Source organism: Pezoporus occidentalis, unplaced genomic scaffold, assembly GCF_034315485.1.
Source record: "Pezoporus occidentalis ecotype Australia unplaced genomic scaffold, CSIRO_AGI_Poc_V1 ctg34, whole genome shotgun sequence".
NCBI lineage: Eukaryota > Metazoa > Chordata > Aves > Psittaciformes > Psittacidae > Pezoporus > Pezoporus occidentalis.
The window spans coordinates 2,998,486-3,022,021 of NW_026915376.1; the positions used below are offsets into that span (position 1 = coordinate 2,998,486).

The window sequence follows — 23,536 nt, forward strand, 5'->3', positions numbered from 1 at the left end:
AAGCCTGTTGATTAAGGTTTGATACACATCTGACTTCTCTAAAATATGTGTTCCAGTCATTCCAGTTTGCTTAAGAGGTTATTCAAAAAGAATAATTTAGCTCAAACAGAATAGGATTTAAAATATTTCAAAATTCTCCCCAAACACCTCGTTCTGGACTCAGCTAATGCAGGCAAAATTCCTACTGAACTAAGTGGGAGTTTTCTTATTCTAGGCTTTAACAACACTAGCAGGGTACTTTTTGCCTGTATTTAATCACCAGTCTGTAGGCTGTTACACATTTAAAAAGATTAGTCCTGCTGCTTCCCAAGTAGTCTTCTAGGATGACAGCATATTTATATATGGTGAAGAAGGGAGAGAAGGGGTTAATGACAGTTATATTCTTCAAATGAGAGTATTTTTGTCCAGGGGAAAAAAAAACAAAGAAAAAGCAAATGAATTTTTCAGGCACTGTCATATTATTATCCTATGCAATTTGACCAGCGTTTTAATCATATACAGTATGTTGTTTGTTTAGCTAGACGTCAGGTCATCTAATTATATAGCAGGAGCACTGGTAAAAACATTACCATAATTGATGTGAATATTATGGAAATTCAAATATAAATGACAGTTATATTTGTTATTAGGTTTCCAGACATTTTTCTGAAAACGCCCTAGGTATCTTACAAAATGGAGGAATCTTTACAAAAATTATTTCAGATTTTATCATGCTATCCATTTTTAAACTTTCCCTATACTTTGTTCCCACTAATATTTTTCAGTCTAAAACAAATCAGTAAATCTTTACAGTGTGTAAGCAAAAGATTTGAATCTTGATGTCCTGGATTAGCTACCTCCATCTTTCTCAAATTGCGGTCTCCTAAAAATGTTCCTATGCAGATCCAAACCTACTGACAATGAGCATTCTTTTCTTATTTACCTTTCAGAAGACCCTCAGAGGTGAGCACAAGAGGCCCACAGACAGTAGGTTCAAGACCAGTGCTTCAAAGTAAGGTAGCAGCTCGCTTCTCTTAACTGCTATGGAGACACCAAGCAACAGAAAAGAAGTCAGACCTTTACAGTCTTGGAGGTTTTGGTAGTTTGAAATTTGGTTTGTGACTTATCTATGTTGTGAACTAGAGAATATTTGTTGGCCTGTGGAACAGGCAATTTCATTTTGGATTTTAAATGCAGATTTTGGTGATATGGATGCAGAGGATACACATAGCTAATCACATTACTCAGAAGACATAAGTCTCCGGTGTTTATAGAGCCGATGTAGAGGAAGACATGGTCCCAGGACAGGAGATGCTGAACCCAGGACACACAACTACGGTAACATCAGGAGATGCAGAAGTGCACACTGTAGTAAATACATAGTAAAGATACACCTCTATGAAGTGCATTTCTTTACGCGATGCCTGCCATGTAATTTCACACCAGCATCATGCCATTGATCTTAATAGTTATTCTTGACCACCGAAAGGTCAAGCTGAGAATCAATTTCATAGTATTTAAACAACGTGTGAAGGCCAACACAAGAAAAGATGAATCACTCCTTTGTTTCTGGTGGGAATAGGTTCTTAAAAATATATTCATGGCAAAGAAATTGGGCAACTGTTGACTTTTAGCTCAGGTTTAAGCACATGAACAGCAGAGTTATGCTCAGATGTATCTATTCTGGTACTGTATTAATTTATGGGCCACACCATGATGTCTGAGGTTATATTTACTGGTTTTAACTGCACGCTCAATTCCACCATTTTGTGGTGGGCTGTGGGAAAAGTGGTCTATCCTTTGTGAGTACCTGTACAGATGAGACTTTGTCCCATAAGCATAGTAGACTACTTTCAGCTTGGCATGCTGAAGTTTTCTCCCTTCATCCTTCATTCCAGTCAGTGGTAAGGCATGAATCCAACTTGGAGCACTGATCTCTTCCAGCTGTTGGCATTAATGCAACTTTCATTTTGGAACCAGGAGGTAAATGCAAGACATGAGACACATTTGAAGGCATCTTGTCAGTGACTTCTTGTTAGCCAGCAGCATGCCTGGCTAACAACATGCAAACACAGAGGCAGCTGATACAGATTTTTGTAACTGTGACATCCCATAATGCTGATCAGAGGTGCTGTGGTATGGCTGTAAACAGACAGCAATGAAACAACCATGTTTTGCAGCCCAGAAAGGCTGTCAGAAGAGCCAGATCCACAAGAAGAGGAAGGTCCCATGAAGCTGCTGAAGGGCATGTCTTTTCACTTGTCCAATGAAGATGAACCCTCACAGATCTGTGAAAAATACCCCAAACCAGATGATCTTCTGATCCTCTAAATACATCCCTCCAAATCCAAACATGAAGAAAAACAGAAGCTACATATAGCTGGAATTGTTCCATCATCCAGGTAAAACACTGTAGTCTTTTGCTCTTTTATTAATTCTCAGCTCAGGGAGTATGCAAGGACCCAAAAGAGACAGCTGGCTTGGCTAAGCTTTCTTTTCTCCTGTGGTGCAAGGAAGGGGTTTTGTAGTAGGCGGTGTTGGGGAAACACAGCTTTCTGTAAGGGCATGCAGAAGAACTGCTTCCTGGGAGAAACTCTGCCTGTGACCTTCTGTGACCCCGTCCTTGCAGCACTGGAAGCCAGAATAGTGCTCCAATTCTCATCTGTGTAAAAAATAAGAATGTGACCAAATTTGGCTTGTCCTGCTGGATTCGCAAAGTGTTTACAAAAGCATTTCATGGAAGTGAAACTAAGGGAGCAATTCTTTAGCTTGGCAGCAAGGGGATGCGGAATGTGAGATGCGCATGTGATGTCAGGATTTGGGATTGAAATCTACACTGCTACCTTTGCCTTATCCTCTGTGAACTCCCATTTTCAGTAAGTGAAAGTCGGGTAAAACGACTCTCTACCAGGCCACATCCACACCCAGCCGATTTCAGCATTTCCTAATTAGGTTATATTCAATCTTTATAATGTACTTGTAATAGATGTGGTACTGTAGCGTAATCTCAACTGATATTATTCACTTCCCAGGAATGTACAGCTGAAGCTGCTCTGCAGGCTCCAACTGAAAACAATGGGTGTGCAGCTGACAAATAAAAGCAGCTATTTTACATGCCCTGGTCTATTTGGATGCCATTGTTTAAGATATGTCTGCTGAACAGGTATTCACATTAGAAAAACAAGCACAATTACAATTTTCTGATGTGGCAGCTATTTTTGAAACTCATTAAAGCTTGCTAGTGCTTTTCCCATGCAATGAAAAACTGGAATTGCCTGTTGTAATATTGGCTAGCAGTTACGAATGGTTTCAGTTCATATTTTATAATGAAAAAATGAGCTCATGCTATATAATTGCGGGCTATCCCCAAGAATATTTTTATTCAGCATTATTGTCAGCCCAAATTAAAACCGCCAAAGAGCCTGATTTCTCAAGATGCCAGGTGCTCTCACCTGCCACAGTAGTTAGTAGAAGGCAAGAGTACTCAGCGGTTTCAGAATTAGTCCCTAACTGCTGATAGGGATGCATGAATTTTCATATTAAGCAAGCCAAAATTTTGCAGAGCTCTCATTGTTCTTTCACTCGTCTTTGTCTTTGTAAAGTGAGCAATTATTGATAAAAGTAGTATTTATTCTATGCCAATATACATTTATTACATTTATATGAGCTACTGCAATATCTTTTCAAGTAACTTTTGGTTTGCTATTCCCCTTCTCAGATTAAAACAGCCAATAATGTCCTGTTACTGAAAACTAATTAGTGATGTATTTGAAGCTGTGGGTGCTCATAGATAATGGTATTCATCTGACACTAGAGACTTCTCTGCATCCCCTCCCACCAGACACTGTGGGACTTTTGTCCTCTTCTCCCTGGGGAGCTCTGCAGAGAAAAGTGCTCTGAGCTTAGCACATGCAGAGAGAGCAAATGACAAAAGAAAGAAGAAGCAGCTCTTTGGGGCAATGTGTGAACTACCATCTTCTTTCACCAGCTGAATCACCACTTCACCCATGCGCTTCCCCATGCACTACTGGGCAGTATGGGGAGGAAGGGGAAGGGAAGGTTGGTGCCCCCCCTGCACACATGCGTGCTCCCACTTGGCATTTCATAAAGAGGTGAGGAAAGGCAGGCTAGGAAAGCCAAATCTTTTTCAGTGTTTGAATACCAAAAAGTTGCAAGTCAAACATCCATCATTAATATGTACAAGGTCAAGTAAAAGACACGTTTGAACTGTAGGTCAATTAGTCCTTTTCTCCCCTGGGTCCAAAGTGTTATCACCATGGAGGATAATGAGCTAAAGCCAAGTAAGGTCTTCTGGAGCTCAGAGGTCATGGAACAAGAGTCGAAAAAGTGGATTCCAAATATTATAAGTCTTTCAACACTGTGTTCCAGGTATTCCGTTAAATATCCCAGTGGGAGGCTTCTTTTCGTCAAACCTAACCACATTTCTTTGGACTTTCTTCTCTGAGTGCTTTCAAATATAGAAAGAATTTAGATGAAAAACAGATCTTATTTTTTCATTGTTTAAAAAATGGTAGTAAAAATGCTCACTTCTCAGAAGAGTGATAGTGATTTTATTTATAGAAATTCCCAAAGTAACAGTTATAGAAATAATCTGTGACAAACAAGATGCAGAAGACTTTTTCCCTCGGTCAGATCATACTCTTTCTTTCCTATGCTGCATAGTAATTTCAATTAAAAGAAGCTTTATTAAGTACCCATGATCATTGTTTTGAGTTGGTAAGAGCAAACAGCTAGGCAAAATTGTAAGGTTGGGGAAAGTAAGAGACTCCAAATAAGATTGTTGTGAAAAAGATGGTGTCACTGTTCCTTGGGCTCAGTGAGAGAAGAAAGCAGACTAATTTGCAGCAAAGAAAGATGTAAGTTAAGTTGTGTGTCTGTTGGAAAAACAGAAAAAATATGGATAGTGAAAAGATGAGACTATGGAGCTACCTCAGGAGGTTGTGGAATTTTCATCAATGGATGATTTTAAGAACAGAGAATAAATGAACACATGTAGGAATGGCCTGGGTGTGTGGTAGCCCAACTTGCCCACACAGCCACAGGGATCTGGTATGGACTGTGAAAGGTGGCTGAGGAGATGAGTTTGTATGCATTACATAGCAGCACTGTTCAGGGAACAATAAGGGGCTGCTCTTCCCCTAGACAAGAACATGGCAAGGTCTAGAGACTCTGGAAGGCTTTAAAAGTGAAATGCTTGATCCTGCATCAGGGCACAACATGGAGGAGATGGCCCCAAAGTCCCTTCTAACCCTACACTGTTGTCACTCTATAAAGTAACATATCAGAAACACTGGATGTTTGGATATGTGTGCATTGGTAATCCATGGGAATTATTAAAAAGAAGATGAATATTTAGACTATTACTATGTAGTATTGCTAAACATTATTTAGCGATAATATTTCAGAATGCAGTCTTCAGGAACACTGGAAAACAGTATTAGACAGTTTGCGAAATAGGCTTTAGTAACATTTTCTTGGTTATGGTGGTAATATGAAGAGTGTTTACATTAAATAGTTTAACTTTTTAGCTTCCAGAGCTTATGCTAATCACATGTGCTTAAAGGATCATAAAACCTTTGTAAAAGTACAGCTTTTAAAGAGACACTTTCAAAGCATAACAAACTGCTTAACAATCCTCACTAAACTCATGATCTAGCTCCAGCTGAAAGAAATGCAAAAGCACCGCAGGCTTGAGTTGTGCATACATAAATAAAGCCACTATTATGACGCATAGAAGTTGCCCTGATTCAGCAAAGCACTTAAACAGATACTTACATTCTCTAGATATCACAGGGACATAAGTATTAAAGTATTTAAGTATTCAAGCATGCCTGCCATTTAGGAATCTTAAGACCACGGTTTAAAGTCCAGGTTTAGGTCCTAATGAAAGAGGCTTGAAGTGACCAGAGAGACCAGCATAAATCTGTGGTGGAAAGAGACCTAACAGCAGAGGATCCCATCAGTCCTTCCTGATGATCAGTTCAAAACCTGCCTGTTATTAATAATGCTAATACTTTAGCTTCTAAGAAGCTGAAGAAATTCAGAATTGAGGTTCTCCTAGGAAACTCAGCTCTGCCTCTGGCCCTTACACTTCTGTCTTCTGGGGTTTCCCATAGCATGATAAGCTGGGGGAGGGATCAGCATTTTTCTGCAGAGAAACTGAAAACTCACTCTAAACTGTTACTGCCTGAAAACACTAACTGTATTTATGTGTACAAACAACACTTTCCTAGTAATATGTCCTTTGACTCTTTGTAAGAGAACAAACCAGTATCATTACGGCCTATGATGGTACAGTTGAGTGCAGTGCAGCCTAAAGAACGTGCTCCTTGCACTGGGGAATGTGGCCTGCTTTTGATAACCTTGGGGTGACTAACATGGGACTGGAGAAGGTAAGAGCAATGAGAAAAGGACAGCAGAAACAGTGTGGCTGTGAGCCAGATAGGTTTTAGGGCTAAAGAGACACATGTCATTTCGCCACAGTGAAAACAAGCATGAAACTCAGAAGGGTCAAAGACAAGGGAAAACTGAAGAGGAAAAGCTGGAACAGGTGCTGCAGGTCAGAGGCACAGGAGGTCACAATGTGAAAGAGTACAAGAGAGAAACAACACAAGAGAGTTAACCCCACTGTGGCCCAGTATGGTGGCACACAGAGGCTTGAACCCCAGCTCTGAAAAAGAACTAGGGAAAGTACTCAGAAGAGGCAGAGATGTGACATGACTGGGGCAAGCTTTTGAGTGTGCTGCTGTAAAATGCTGCCAGTCTGTTCCTATGGCAAATGAATCTGTGTGCCTGTCTGGTTTGTCCTCAGAAACAGTTTTGTGGACTTCCTTCAGCTTCAGCACATGGAGTCACACATGCATGCCCACACACATGTCTTTTCTGAACTAAAAAGAAGTATGAGCAAGGTCATCCCTCGAGTGTCCCTTTTAAAAGGTTTTAAGCCACTTAAATTAGGTCCCTAAATGAGAAAGTAGTCTCCAAAGTAGACTTGGTAGATTAAAGGTAGCATGGAGTGCTTTCACGCCAGATAAATAATTGAATAATTGCAAAGCTGGAAATGTATCCAAAGAAGCCAGGATTTATTACAGAATTCTTTTTTTCTTTTGCTTACACAAACTTTATAATAGCTCTTTGCTCTGTTCTTTTGCATAAACTGGGCTGCTCTCAAATTTACTTTGGCTTCTGCAATAGCAATTAAGAATTACTGGAACTGTGCAGTCTGTGGCCATCATGTGTTCAGTGCTGTCAGAAGCCAGAGTAGAGCCACCCCACTCCCCTGGGCAGCACCCTCCAACCATCTGCTCAGGCAGTGCTTGCACGGAGCCAGGCGCCACGCACCGGGCACAGGGATGTACCGGTTGCATGGAGCTCTTCACCCTCAGCCGTTCAACTGATCTATGGAGGGCTTGGTTTGCTGTTGAGTTTGTTTTGTTTTGGGGTTTTTTAATCACGTTATGTAAATCAAATGGCTAAAAGGATTTTCATACAATTGAAATTACTTCAGCAGTGGGAAATTTTGCGTGAAAGGGCAGTATTTTCTGCATAAGTTTGATTTCAGACTACCTGAAAGGAAGATAGAGCAAGGAGGCAGCTGGTCTCTTCTCCCAAGTAACAGGTGATAGGACAAGATACAAGAACCTCAAGCTGCACCAGGGGAGGTTTAGACTGGATATTAGGAAAAATTTCTTCACCAAAAGGGTGATTGCATATTGGAACAGGCTGCCCAGGGAAGTGGTGGAATCACCATCCCCTGAAAGTGTTCAAAAACTATGTAGAGGCAGCCCTTAGAGGCATGGTTTAGTACTGGATTTGGCAGCCATAGAATCATAGAATAGTTAGGGTTAGAAGGGACCTTAAAGACCACCTAGTTCCAGCACCCCTGCTATGGGCATGGACACCTTCCACTAAACCAGGTTGTTTCAAGCCACTTCCAACCTTACCTTGAACACTGTCAGGGATCGAACAGCCACTGCTTTTCTGGGCAACCTGTTCCAGTGCCTCACCACTCTCACAATAAAGAATTTCTTCCTAGTGTCTAATCTAAGTCTCCCTTCTTTCAGTTGAAATCCATTACCCCTTGTCCTATAACTGTTCTTGGGGAACAGTTGGAGTTGATGAACTCAAAGGTCTTTTCCAACCTATGATGAGAATTCGATGATTCCATAAACTGCTGTGGATGGTCAGATGTTTCCTGCCCAGAGGAATTTTTATGTGGAAGAGCAAAGCAGTCTGCGGGCATGTTGAATATTACAGCCTCAATACCTCGAGATGAAAATGCTCTCTGAACTTGGGAACTGCATTTACAGAAAAGAAAATATAATTACCCTGGGGTAAAGTGCTTTGGCTTTAGAGTGCTCCAATGCTAACAATGCAAAGAAAGCAAAAGGGAAAATTCTCTCACCCAGATGTGGGTATGCAAACATACTTTAAGTCTACATCTACACTGCATCCACTGTTTACGCCGGTTTAAAAATACCATACGTAATGAAAATTATGCAAATATTTATAAAAATACTGTAGCCTGGGTAAAGTATGTACCACACTTACTATTTCAGTGCATATGCAGTGCCCGTATGGCAGTGCCAAATGTAACATTTTGAAAAATGACCCTTTCGTAAAACTGTCAGACAAGGAGTGTTGAGTTCAGATACCTGCCAACACAAACCTCTGGGAGGATGTCACTGGGAGAAGTGAAACAATATCGGTGTCTCCGTGGGGATTAACCAGGGAACTTGTAAAAAATTTAACATCAGCTCCGTATTTATGGGCTTCCTAATCAGTAACGTGATGGACTGCCCACAGCTAGTCTAACCCTTTCCGGTTCTGGGCAAGGCAGTTTCATTTGTGTAAAACAGATGGGCAGGTGCCCTTAAATCCGTCTTTAAAAGGCTCTTGGCCCCGGCAGGCGGTGCGGATGCTCCGCGCAGCTCCTCCAGCCCCGCCACGGGGCGGGAGGAGACGCCCCTGCGCCCCGTCGTCTCTCAGCGTTTGCCGATTACCTGCAGAGCGCAGAGTCGCGAAAGCCCGAGCGCTCCTTAAAATCGCGCCAAGACGAGAGGAAAGGCCGAGCGAGCGAGCGAGCGAGGGTGCCGGCGGTGCTGCGGCCAACGGGCTGAAAGCCGCACCCTTAGCCGACCGGGGTGTCGAAGAGGTGAGGGGCGAGAGAACTTGTGTGAAGAACCGTCAGCTTTTAAGCACCTTTCCGAGATGGCCGTGGTAGGGAGAAGGGGGGGGGGGACACGACTGCCCACCCGAGGGCTTTCAAGGCACCCTGCCGGGGTGGGTAAGCAATTGGCTCCTAAAAAAAAAAAGGGAAAGGAGAGGAAAGCCCCTTATTGTTACTGCGGCTGCTCCTCGCCTCCCGGGCGGCGCTCCGCGGAGCCAGGATTTCCCTGCAGCCGCCTCCCCGCCCGCAGCCCCGCCGCCGGCAGCACCGCCTCCCCGCGGCTCCCGCTCGCAGCCCCCGGCACACGGGGCGCTGCAGCGCACTGACAGGCTCTCGCAGGTGCCGCGCTCTACCCGGGACGCGGAGGGGCGGCCCCGCTGCCCTCCCGGCTCTGCACTGGCGGAGGGAGGCAGCGAGGGAAGGAGGTTGGGAAGGAGGAGCGCTGGGGAGCAGTCAGCAGCGCCGTAAGTCAGGGAGCGGCGTGTACGCGGAGCGGGGCAGGCTGGCTGCGCGGCCGCGGCCCGGCGAGAAGCCGGTACAGCCGGTCTTCCCCTGCGGAGGGGCAGCGGGGTCGCACCGTGTCCGCGCAGGGGACAAGGAGGCGGCCGGCAGGGAGAGAGGCGTTTCAGGGTGTCCAAGGAGAGTATCCCTTAATTCTCGTGTTTGGCTCCTTGGGGGGTGTTATGCCGGAGCCGCATTGCTAAGACTGTGTCAGGGTGTTTCTACATCGCTGAAATTCCGAGCTGAAATTCGCCTCTATAATCGGTTTAAATTTTCTTCCCAGTATTATTCTGACATAACCTCGTCTTGGAGGCGTGCCTGCAACGCCCCGAAACAGCACAGGCACGGTTTTTTTTTTTTTTTTGTGCGGGATGTCCCTTTTAGCCGACCCTTTCTGCGTGGGGTTGGATATAACCGTGCGGCGGGGCTGGGGCAAGCCCGCGGCGGGGAGAGTCAGGGACCCGGTGTGATGCTGGTGGTGGAACAAAGAGTTCAAGTCGGGAAGTGAAGCAAGAATTGGTATGGATGGGGTTGCTGATGAAGAAACGCGGGCGGTACTGTAATAAGGGACTTGATTCAGTTGAAATTGCAAAGAGACCGAAATAGAGGAAGTAATTAATTTAGGACTTGCGTCATTGGAGATTGTTGTTATGTTTTAAAAATAGGAAGAGGGCTTATTATGAAGTGTTTAATGTAACAAATATGATCCTGATCTCTTACTATTCCTTAAAAAAAAATGGGGGGGGGGGGAGGGAAGGAGAGCTCCTGGGAGTGAAATTACTCAGGCATCGATCATGATTTCTAGCTTCATATACGTTATAAGTGTATAACATTGTCCAGCAAAGTGTAGGGATTAAAACTCGGAGGGTTGAAGGTATAAAAATCTAAAGCTGAACAATTCTGAAGATGTACAGTACCAGAAATCTTGCAATCCATGTGCCGTGGCTCGGATGTTTAGAGGAATGACAGAGATACCAAAAAAGGCATCATGATACTCTGCGTATTTCCAGGAGCAGAATTTTCTCCTTCCCGACAGAAAAGGAAAGTGCATTTCTGGAAGCAAGAAGTGACAGATGTGGCATCTCAGCAGCTGGCTAAACATAAAAGCATGTATCAGCAGGTGATTAGTGGTGCAAGGATTTATTTTTAAAATGCCTTGTACTGAAAAGGGTCCAGCCATTTTTAGCGTTAGCATTAAGATTTACTTTAGCTCTATGGCATGTTAAGAATAGCCTTTCAGCAGAGGCTTTCAGAAAAGTAAGTGAAAGCTCCTATGGTCAAGGCACTCCTTGCTTTGAACGTTTGTTTTTTATTACAGCATGCAGAGGAGAGGAGCCGAGCAGGTTTTTTTGGTAGGATAGTACTGAAAGGAATTATTTTTCCTGGCCTCAGCATTAGCCAATGGGATCTGGGAAGGAAACAATGGAGCCTATCTCCTCCTTAGAGTGAAGATAATCACAGTGACTCTTCTCTCAGAAGCACCTTGTGCATCCATAGAAGTGAAATCAGGCTGCAGAAACTACTTCGGTGGTTCTGCCTCTCTTCTGTGTTCTGGAGAGCCAGCCAGGATCATCAGGAGGTGGCCTGGGTGCATTTTGGAAAGGAAAGAGATGGATATCGCCTAAGAGGCAGCCCAGAGGCACACTTTCCCTGCGGCAGCGTGGCTCTGCACCGTCCCGTTTGCTGTGGCTACATGTTACATTGACTTCAAAGAGACATCTAAATCTCTTTCAAAGCACTTATATCAGCTTTCCTGTAACCAAAGAAAGCCATGGTTCATGGCAAAACATGTTTTGCTCTCAGCTTTTTGTAATTAGGTATGCTGCTTTGGTTTATAGTCTTATAAGTACCATGACTTCTTATAGAAGAAATTCTGGTTCTTTGCCCAGGTCTTGAGAAATAGTTCAGGGTAGGAGGGAATTGGCATTTAAAAACAAATTTCCCTCTCCATGCAGAATTTGCATCAAATTCATCACCTCTTGCCAGTGAGGCTGTGGCCAAGGGGGCTCAGTGACGCTCTCTGACCAGCTCTTCCTCTTCTTGCTCACCCTCGTTGACAGAATGTGGATCATGTCACCTGGTGCCCATTTTGGCCTTTCATAATGATGTAAAACACTATAGGCTTTCACTTTCCTGCATGATTAAGGCAAAGTAAATATATTTCTCACAATCTGAACCATACTGGGGAGAACAGGCTGCCTCTCCCTCCCACAGCAGTAAAACTGAGCTAGTTGGGTGGTCAGTGCCTAACAGGCACCATGCCGTAAAGATACGGTATCCCTATGGGTACAACACTTACAGGGGCAGCAGTCAGTGAAGGCGTATCTCTGGGTGGGTGGTTTGTTTGGTTTTTGTGTGACAGCAAAGTGAATTTCCTAAATAAACTCAAGTCTAAACTTAAATGGGGATGTGGGGAGAATTGTATTCAGGTGTTGCATGGAGGGCTCTTTCTAAAAGATTTCCTCTCATTGCAAAGCAGACTAGTTGGTAGCCAATGGAAGCAGCTTAACTGGTGCTAATGGCTGTGTCTGGATAGAGCAGTGACAGCAGATTTGAAGCACCATTTATATAGGGGAGGGTTTTGTCTGAAGCAGGATGGCAGAATGAGTACAAGCTACAGAGTACAAGCTCAAGTGAAGTTCAGGCTGAAGAAGAGGTCTACTTCTAGTGCCATATTAAATAAGAAAGATTTTTTGGATGACAGTCATGAAGGTGAGCATTGCTTATGATATTTTATAATGTTCTGTATTTACATTCATAATGTTATCAATCAAAGTTATTGATCCAGCCTAATGACTGCTGGGGAGATGAGTAGAACAGGAACAGCTAGAGCTGACTGACAAGAAGACTAGGTTCCTCATTGTTTACGGGTTAAATTAAGATGCAGTAAAGCGTCAGAAAACACACTGCCAAGATAAAAATGAGATCACTACAAATAGAGACTTGACCAGGGTGGCAAGATATATTTATACCTTTACTTGGGTTTCATTTTCACGAGTCAGGTTTGTCTTACAGTTCTGCCACTAGTTAAGTCCACAAGAGCACAGTTGTTAATTTTTGTACACAACTGTGAGTTTTTATTTCTGAGAGGTTACTGAACTGTTAAATCTGTTTTACTCCTTTTTGGTTGTGTTTTGTTTTCTTGAAGGGGGGAGAGAAGCCATTTACAGGCTGAGCATATGCTGGTGTAGCACATTTTAATACCTAAAGCTCTGAAAATGAGTAAACAATAGTTGAATACTGAAATTGTATCTTCATGTCCGCAGTAGCTTTTTATGTGAGACTATTTTATTGAAATGTGTGTTTAGCAAAAGTAATTTGAAATACTGTTATCTTTGAAATTACGTGAGTTACGCAGTAATCTTAAAACTTGATGACTAGTATCTCCTGAATGCCAGGGAGCCACATGAAGAGTATCAACCCTCACTATGTGTGGGACAAGATGCATCTTAACTATGTAAATGTTGTGTTAATGTTGTTTACTTGTGCTGAATAATGGAAGAAGCTCACTGCCTCTGATACACTGCTTTGATTTCTGTCATAAAGGTCAACAGGGAACAAGCTAGATAAGAAAATAAATGGGCTGATATAGTGAGTTATTGTGCTGGGGCTCATTCTGAATGAGCTAAGTGAACTTTTCAGCGGTTATGTGTAAACAGCAGCTGACCTTCTGTAGAGATACAAGTGCTGATGACAAGCTGCGGTCACTGAAACTAGGTATGACCTGCTTGGTCAGGTCTGCAAACTTGTTTAGATCTATTTGATAGTTGTTTTTTTTTTAATCATCTGTAGAGAACATTCTAAAAATAAACAGCTGTTCAAGTCTTTGCTTTCCAATACCAGATGTTTCAAGCCTGGTTCTCACCAGTTTGCCCTAAAAATTTTATGTTTTTCTGAATATTCATGTTTTGCCTTAAACAAAGGAAATGGGTGTTAATTCTTCATTCTGAATGTTTTTTTCATATTGGAATATTAGAAACTACCATGAAAATAGTAACTAAAAGTAAACTGTTAATCTGAGAAGATAGATTTGGTGGGGTTTTCTTTTTAGTTGACTTTTTAAAAAGTCTGTACAATACAACAGTAAAGTCAAGCAAACCCAAAAACCTAAAGCCTGTTATGTTGGCAAAAGCAAGTATCCATAAGTTGGAAAATGCCTGTAGAAAATGGTGATGCATATATAGGTGCGTTAGGGTCACATTATTTCTCACAGCTCTCTTGCCTCAAACAGTGTGTGAGGTGAATGAAGTGAGAAGTAACAAAAAGAGTATCTGTTTGAAATCCTGGGCTAAAGCTGAAGATCCTGCTCTGTCATGGTCCTTCCGGTAGCACTGGGCAACACTCTAGTGCAGATGGTAAAGTGACCAAACAGTGGTTGCACAAGCGATATAATCATGGGATTTCCTAATTTTGCATTCTTGGACTCTGCAACCTGATTCTTCTGCATATGATATTTCTAATGATGGGGTTCAGAATTCTCAGTGATGCTCTGCAAGGAAGATCAAAGGTGCTTTTGCTGCCACCACAGTCAGCATCTATGAAACATTTCTCCAAAGAGGTTGTGAAACTAGCTTTCTAGTTGGCAAGAGTTCTCTGTCATGATCTTTGCAAGGAGAAACCCTGATACCTGTAAGAGTATGAGTAATATTGTTTCAAATCTTAAGCAGGAAACAAAGAAGAGGCAGGACTGAGATGGGTAGACACGACTTGAGGCTTAAGTCTTTAGTGAAGAAGACTGATGGATCTTGTTGCTTTGATAAGCAATTCCGTTGTTTCTCCTATTCCAGAAAAGCTCCTTACTGACCTCTCAGAAGATGGTTTTCTCCCACTATATGACTGGGTCAGCTCATGTCATAGAGAGTTTTTTTTGTTTGTTTGCTTTTTCTAGTGCTTGAGTAGTGCACTAGTACCAAGTGATGTACAGGAACAAGATGCCAATGTTGCTGGAGAACCTCCCCTCCCTCAATTTTCTTTCTTGCTTTTTTTTTTTATTCCTGTATTTTATTTCTATCATCATTAAGATTCTGACAGCACTAATGGATTCTTCTCATTAGAAAGCTGTTTAATTTTACCAAAATCAATACTTAGGTAATTTAGAACCGTAAAAAGAAAAAAAAAATCCTTGTGATACCAGAGCAATTTTTGCATGCTCCTCATTGTTCCAGAACTTACAAAATCTAACCTTCTAAATTGATCCTGCAATCAAAACCAAGTTAAATTCTTCCTTCCTTCTGTATATATCTCCAGTTCTAGTTAAGTAAAGCCTAAATTGTGTGTCTTTACATAAATTATTTCTATGAAGATTTAAGTATTTTCTAGAAACCTCTAACGTTACCTTTTTTTTTGCCTCAGTTAATATTATTCAATGTATACTTTGATTTTTACTTTAATTCTGTTTATTCATGAAATTAGTTAAATTAGATCTGAAACTCAGGCAAAGATTAGTTCAAGATGTGGTGGAGCATTAGGCGAGTGTTTTGGTTTGTTTTTTCTCTCCCCTTTTCGGTTCTTGAGATGCACTCCATAAATATCCTGTCTTTGATGTGACAGACCACCGCTAAGGAGCAGCATCTTCTTCAGGCAGTCTTGCCACTGCTTTTAATGATGATTTCTGCTGGGGAATGGTCATCCGTATTACTTTTCACTCTTCATTTTTTGGATTATTTGATAAACTGTCTTTTGAGAATTAAAGCACAGTTTAGGTTTGGTTAAAATTTTATCTCTGGGAAATGGCCAGTCTTCCTAATGTTCAGATTTCAAATGATAACTTCATCAATTTTAATTTTACAGGCTCCTTGTCATTTGAAGCATTTATTGGTGCTTTGAGGGTACACATTTCTGTAACCACAAAGAATAAAACCAAAAGCATCTCTGATACTAAAAGCTGTGCAGTCATTGGTGTTTCCCTTTTAAGGATACATGGCTCCTATGCATCTATGTTAGGGGTTAACTCAATTTAAGGAAGACATGAACAGTAAGAGAGCTACATGGTGAGTGAAAGACGGGTAAGGGAAGAATAGTGCCATTGATTGTCCTGCATGTCAGATGCAGCTCACATGTTCCTGCTCCAGATTGAAAAGATTACTGCTCTTCGTCAAGTCTAAGCTGGTTCTTTGCTTGCTCATGGTTCTCTAGGAGATAAGCTTGGAAGAGTAGCCACAGTTCATAAGAGGGTAAGGTGCAGTGTACCCAGGGTTCTTTTCTATTTGGATTTTAAAACCAGATGGGAATATGGAGGTAAAGAATGGAGCAGTGTCCACACATAGGCTGTATATATGGCATTTGGAATTGTATTTTGCTTCAGCCCAGACACTTGCAGTGGAAAGGTGAAATAGAAAGGAGGTGATGCTCACAGCAGTTACAATTCTGTTGCAAAGTTAACAGTATTCCCTGCTTCCAAAGATGCAAAAACTGGAGAACAGTCTTTAATGAGATTTTGTGGTTGGCATTTTATGTATGCATAATTCCTAATATATCAGATACCTGGCTTGTGATTAGGGCTTCTGATGCTACAATAATATAAATTTACAGTAACACATTGTACAGTTTGGTTATCTTGCCTAGAAATAAATTAGAAAATCTAGTCAGTTTGAAGAAAACCTTAAATGAAAAGACGGGATTGTTAATGTTATCATATCTGCTCTAACTTGTTCCTTATTAATGATATGCAAAGTAATTAATGGTACAGAGGAACTAACTGAATAGAAAATGCTATTGTTAGGAGCAAGATAATGGACTGAGCAAACCAGTAATTTGTATGGCAGCCGCTCTGTTGCTGTATGCTACTTCCCCACTTACACGATATTAGTAGGGAGGGAGGCTGTATAGTTCTGGTTTTGTCTGTATGCACCCTCAGGCATGATGAATACCCATCTCAGTCTCCAGAGTCTTTTAGATAAGATCTACTAAGGTCAACAGCAAAACCAGCAAAGCCATCCATTTTATGGCAGTGGGCTGTACAGCTTTCTTAAAAATACATATTTCTAGTCCCAAAGAAGAAAAGTTACAACAGCAAGAGCTCAAGTAGGTTAGGAATCTGTAGGAGTTCCTAAAGGAATTTGTGAGGGCAAAAATAAAACCTGCCTCTCCAAATGGAAGTGATGAACAATCAAGTAGCTTATGCTGCAGACAGGTTTTAGATTTTTGTCTTAAAATTAATTCCACTTTTAGCTGCAGTAGGTATTTTACCTTGAGACTATAAGGGTGTCTCTGCTTTGGCAGAGGAATATACATTATAAATAAGTTATTTTGTGTCATGGTGTAACAGTTGGATTGCTGGGATATGCGCTGACAGCCATGTAGAAGGAAAAGACAGGAGTAGCATCTAATGAAGCAACTACAGAGAAGTTGTAAACTTTGTGACACTGCCTTTGGCAAGAACAGTATATCCATTGAAATGTAAATCTTTAAATGCATTTAAGTGATCTCTGAAAATACAAACATATAATCTGCATAAACCCAAAGAATCTATAAGAAGCAGGCTTCAATGCCTAAATGAGCGATCTAAACATGATATTAACTTCTGTTGCTAAATTCCAGCTATTTTTCCTGCATCAAGCCTTTTTATGTGTCTTTCTCCCATGGATCCTCACATCAATCCCTTCTCCCATTGTCCTTCTCCTGGTTCCACTCAACTAGTTATTATGCAGAGGTTCTGTTCTTCCTCTGGATTTGGGTTGGTGGTTATTCCTTCCTGCTGAGTTGTTTGTGAGATAGAGCAATGTGAGCAGGAGGGGTGGTATTTTTAATAGACAGGGGATTTTGGAAGCCTTTCGGTGGCAGACGCTGAACTACTGAAGCTTGCAAAAATAATGTAATACCTTAAAATTGACTGTCCTGGTAATTCACAGTGACAGGAAAAGACACATTCCCAGATCCAAGTTTGAATGTCAGGACTAGCTTTAAAAGTACAACAGTGCCAGAATGTTTTAGCAAGGCTGTGGATTTTGATGGATGCTGTATGCATAGGAGTAAAGGACATTACATTAGAGCAAGAGAGCAAAAATACATATTTTTGTTTTGTCTCATTAAACAGTTTTAACAGCCTCAGTTAAAATTCTCCCACCTCTTTCTAATCCTCCCAATACACAAGCATTTACAGATTGCTGCAGATGAAGGGTAGAAAATGTTGGCTTGAATGCAGTCTGATGTTTATAAAACTCTGAAAATGAGCTTTAGAACAGAAGCTTCCAAGACATCTGAAGGGTAGGTGGACATGTTAAAAAGGCATTATTTAAGAAATGGTGTGTTTCCTCTCTATAAACAGTGTGGTATCTGTGGAAGTAGAAGCAGCTGTCTCTGTGTGTGTGCCTGTAAATTGGAGGTCCTTGTCTGAAATAGTACTTCTCCAGGTACTCTGATTCAGCGTGTTCTTTCAGTCCATTTGGTGAGGTAGCTGTCATTAGTCGCTGGGCTTTCTGAATTTCAAAGTTTGTAGTTCTTGGGTTAATATCCTCAAAGTACAAACGTAGTCCCAAAGTCAAGTTTTACAGCAGTAACAATGTATAGGAGATGTGGCTTGAAAAGAAATCGTAGAGTATTGTCAAATTAAAGAGCTATCTCCATTTCTTTTAAGTAAAAGTGAATGAAGCCACATATCCTGTTTTTTCAATGTGTTTTTCTTCAAAACTGAGTATCTGAAGTTGGACAGTGGATTCTGCTCAGTCATGGACTTCAGATACCCTTGTTGGAAAGTTGTACTTTAAAATGTTTAGTTTTTATTGTGAATAGGCTAGGTTGCTGTGAAATGTGTGCCCTTCTGCTTGCACAGCGTCAGATAAGAAACAGCTTGTAAAGCTTGCAGATCTCAAACTGCTCATGGCAACTTGACAGGAAAGAATTTATTCAGTTTTCCATGCAGGATTTGAAGTACTGTCAAACATAGATATCTACTTTTTTTTTTTCCTATTTTGCGCTGAAAGACAAGAACTTTCCAAACACAACAGTTTGGATGAGAGCTCTATTTTGATAACTTCCAGGAGATTTGCCCTTTCACCCTTCATGATCATCTTGACGGCCAAGAAAACATAATCTGTGGACAGAAAGGCTCTAGAAATTTAGACTCTGCCTAGATAAAAATGCTTTTCAAAATCTTTAATTCTTTGGAGAAATGTCACGTATTTAGGGGAAAATACTGTTCATTTATCTTGAATGATAAAAGCTAGAACAGACCATTGGGAACCTATCTGTGACAAGTTATAGGCCTTTCTTGAATCCTGCCCAGTTCTGTATTGGTATAATTCCTGGCTCTGCCTGAATTATTTGAATTGGCCAATGGACAGTTTTTAGTTTTTTTTTTTTATTATTGTTTAATAAAAATCCAAATAATAGAGAATCCACCACAAGCCTTGGTAAGTTGTTCTCCCTCGTGCATTTTCTTTCTTTCCCTTGCTTTGCCTACCTTCAGTCTAGCAAACATAAGTGATAGGATCAGTCTTATGGTTCTTCTGAAACCTTTTGTTTAGTAGCATCTTCCCAGAATTGTGGCTACCAGGGCTGGACATGGTGGTGGCCAAATACAAAATAACTGGTCCTTCGCTTTCCCTTATCAGTACCTTCTTATGCAGCAGGGAATTGCAGTTAACCCCTTGTGACTACAGCACAAGAGGATGAAGTTCAGCAGTTTCTGAGAACAGTCTTATGTTTTAGAAGTGAGGCCTATGTGATTTAGTCTCAAATTCTAATCTTGGATGCATTAATTGAATTTTAATAGTAGCCAGAGTAGTTTGTTGATATGCAGATATCTCCTTATTGTGGTTTAACCTGGCAGGGAGCTAAACACAACACACCCTGTAGGATGGGGGAGAGAATTGAAAAGAATAGGTGAAATTTTGTGGGTTGAGATAAAGATAGTTTAATAGGACAGGAAAGGAAGTGAAAATAACAGTAATAAAAGAATTAAAACATACAAAACAAGTGATTCATAATGCAATTTGCTCACCACCTGCTGACCAATTCCCAGTCAGTTCTGAGCAGTTGTGCCTGGCCAGCTCTCCCCTTAGTTTATATATTGAGCATGATGTTTTAGGGTATGGAATATCCCTTTGGCTGGGGACAGCTGTCCTGGCTGTGTCTCCTCCCAGCTTCTTGTACCCTCTGCCCTTCTCACTGGTGGGGTAGTGTGAAGCTGAAAGGTCTTTGACTTAGGGTAAACCCTGCTTAGCAACAACTGAAACATTGGTGTGTTATCCCTATTATTCTCCGACTAAGTCTAAAATACAGCACTGTACCAGCTACTAGAAAGAAAATTGACTTTATCCCAGCCAAATCCAGCACACAGGTAATCAAGATCACTCTCTTAATTTTTGTTATCTACCTGTTAAATTTCCACTCCTCCCCCTGATTCCCAGTCTTGTAATGAGGTCATGTTAGGGTAATTCTCCAACTGAAACTGATGAATTAAAGGCAGTTTAAAAGCACCCCACTGGCAATACAGGTTAAAAGTCCTTCTGTTGAGCACAAAGCTCACACAAGTCCTAGGCAGCCCATGGAAAAAGGTGCCACAACTTCTGTTTGTAACATCAGTATAACTTGGGAGTGATGCTGCCTTTTATGTCATGCAAACAGAAATATTAAACTGGTACATAAGAAGTCATAATTTATCTATTCTGATATCCCATGACAGGAAAAAGGAATATTCCTTTGGTTTTGAGTGGATGTACTGAGCAGAAGAGGAGCTGTGTATATTAGATGCTGTACAAACCTATCCCTCTATTGCAGATGTACCAGTTCTGTTATCTGTTTAGTAAAGCAAGAGTCCTGATCTGATTCTCCGTAGTTAGTGTCCAGTAATTACACTGATTTAACCACTGGAGGAAGAGAGAGATGGCCTACATGGCTCAAAAAGTGACTGACTCACAAACAGTTAATCTTGGTTGTTTTTTAATCTATGGGGAAAGCGTCATCAGGAGCTGTCAACTGCTAGGGTGTGTCAACATGTTAATTTTGTTTCATTCTTGCTTGACCAAGGAACAAATGGCTATTTCCAGGTACTTCAGTAACTGACAGCCTTTTAATGGAACGCCCTAAAAGAACATTTTGGTGTCTGGAAAAACATGTAAGAAAAAAAAACCTGTATCTTTTCCTGCATAAGAAAAATTACTAGCAAGAGATGTGAAGGGAGTTTCATTAGGCTTAATCAGGTTCTAAAGCAGCACTCCATTCGTCTTGCTGGATACTTAAGTCATGGGGAATGCGATGGTCACATGCAAGGCAGATGAAAGGTCACTCTGGATTTTTCAGGTATTCACAACATTTTTGGGTTTAAAATTGAGATTTCACTTTAAGATGTGATTCTCTTTAAGCCTATGTTGGCACCGTGGGTGAAACTTCCTGCCTTGTTTCAGGCAGGTCTGAAACACTCACTATGGGAGGTGTGAACTTTCTTCAGCAGCAGCTACTAACCTGGTGACTATTAAAAGTTAACTGTTCTACTGCAAGCTGCTAATGTGCTGTGTTTGGAGAGTTTTGGTTTACTGACCAGGTGCAAATTTTCTTTCTTTTCGTTGTTTTGGGAGCCTTTCTTCCCCTGCTAAATTGCCTCTGCCTTCCCACTTTCCTGCTGTAAAGTGAATGGATTATGGTCTTTTCAGGAATGGCAAGAGTTTAACAGCAGTGCCTGTGGTGGGATTTTTGTTTAAGAAAATGTATACCTTTAATTTTAATTATAGTAGGATAACTCGTATTTAGTGTTCTGTGTTTTGAGAGAAAAACGATAAAATCCCACTTTCCCCAAGAGATATGGTTTAATTTAAGAAGCATAAGACTACAGCAATAAGGGTGTTGATGAACTATTTCTAACATGGGTCTTTGTAGCTGTTTGTGGAAAATCTAATGATTTCCTCCAGTAAGGATTTCTTTGGGCTGCTTCCTTGGAGCCCAAGTATGCTGCTCTGCTGCTTCTGCAGCCAGGAGCATACATCTGCTGAACCCAGGTAGCACCCACATACACAGAAAAAGAAGGAATGTCAGTTTGGTAATATTCTTCTAGAAGTTACATACTTTTTAATGGGACTGTGTTTAAGACTATTTTGGTTATGATACTTTTATTCCTTTCCATGTGAGCCATATCCAGAGAGTTTGTGCAAGAGGCCTTACATTGTCCAACCATTTCGTCCTGTCCATCACTGAAGCAGCAACACTGAGATGTTGATGCAAGTTCCCTCTTAAATTTCTTGAGTGTACTGCCTCTTTGGCCATGTGCTCTTCAGTAACTTGTGGAACTGAAGTGTGTTGCTTGCCTGTGTTTCTACAGAGGTTATCTCCGTTAAAAGAAACATCATGGACTTTCACAAGAGAAGAGAGCACCGCACTGTGCCTTAAATTAATGAAATCATGTTGCATTGTTACAGTATTATATGGGGGATTTCTTTTTTTTTCCTGAATGTGGTTTGAATCTGCACTCAGAACAAAGAAACTGATCTCAGGTTCTGCTCTGCTTGCCCACATGAAGATCAAGAATACCTGGCCACTGAGTTGTGGCTTGGATTTTGACTATCCTTACATTAGTTTTGTTTGCTGGTTTGGTGGTTTGTTTGTGGGTTGGTTTTGTGTAGGTGGTGTTTTTTTTGTTGTTGTTGTTGCTGTTTGGTTGGCTTGTTTTTTCATAGCTGTTGTGTTTTTGTTGTTGGTGGTTTTTTTTGTTTGGTTTTGGGTGGGGTGGGTGGGTATTCGCTAGTGTTTGAGCAGTTTCTTGTCACACTACAGCTGTCTGTCCTGTACCATGCAATGGGTTACCTTTTCTTAAATTTCTGAAGGATGGTAAACCGCACTAACAACACATCAGTCTTCCCGTGACTTGAATTCTGACTCCCTGGAGCTTGCAAGAGCTATTAGAAATTTGCTTTAAATAGCCTTCTGTAGAGGCAGAAGTTCATCTTAACTTGCATAATCTTTATTAAAGGATTAAGTAAATAAATTCGCCCTTTACACAGGAAAACAGGTCCCCGAGTTCTGTTCTTTTATTTTTATACCTGCATGCCATTGTCTCCCATACCAGAACAATTTGCATTATGTGGCAAGAGCTTGTTCTTGGTCAAGATGGAGGTTCATCCATGCCCAAAGGAATTGTTGCATCTCATTTCTGTGCTGTTACAGCTGTATAAATAAGACTTGTGATGACCAAGCAGAGTTGTAACAGTCCAGCAGCAAGTGCGCAATGCAATGTAAGGCCTTGATATATGTGTGTTTTTTTTCAAAGCTAGCTTCTCTCAACTCTGACGTATTTAGTGCAACCTAGATAAAATACAGGGTCAGTATTTTTAGCTGGTGTTGGTTTAGTCAGACCTAAATGTAACTTTTGCCTTGTGCAGGTGGCTGCTTCTCTTACCTGTCTTCAAGTACTCTGTATCATGTGAGGGGCAAAATGTCTGAGATTTCTATGTAATAAGATGAGGCATTACTAAAAAGGCAGGCTGTCATTAAATTTGGGTTGAATTTGGCTTTCAGACACCTGGTGTAGGTGTCCACAACATCCTGGGGGTGGAGTGCCACTCCTGATCAGTCTTGGACAATGGATTTGGCAATGGATTATACATTTAATGGTCAACTTCAGGAGATCAAATGGAGAGAGATCCCTTGTCTGAAACAGCATAAGAGAAACAGTGACTGGTGCTGAGGAGCATGTTTAGCAGTTAGTTGGCATTTGTAAAGAGGGAGTAAAAGGGACCTGCAAGTGCAGGGCTGTGCTGTTGAGATAGGAGGGAAAAGAGTTGGCTGTGATGAGGTTTAATGGTCTTTCCAACCTAAGTCATTCTGTTTGGCCTGAGGCCTTCAGAGAGGTGTAGAAAGGTGTTGTCATGTGTTTCCTAACATGTAGCCTAGTTTCTGTTGAAATGTCTGATTAATTTTGGGGTTTTCCTTAATGTG

General features: G+C 41.3%; 1 protein-coding gene across 5 annotated transcripts in view; it reads left to right on the top strand.

Moving 5' to 3' along the window:
* The first annotated feature begins 9,029 nt into the window (after positions 1–9,029).
* The window catches only part of CDC42EP3 (CDC42 effector protein 3), a 28,270-nt gene continuing 13,763 nt past the window's right edge, over positions 9,030–23,536 (top strand). The window contains exons 1-2 of one of the 5 annotated variants that reach the window (XM_062629547.1): positions 9,431–9,633; positions 17,772–17,875. The gene's annotated coding sequence lies outside the window, so the exon portion shown is untranslated. Of the gene's footprint in view, positions 9,155–9,430; positions 9,705–17,771; positions 17,876–23,536 lie in introns of those variants that run through there. The other 4 variants (XM_062629549.1, XM_062629548.1, XM_062629546.1 and 1 more) reach the window with 4 other exon arrangements.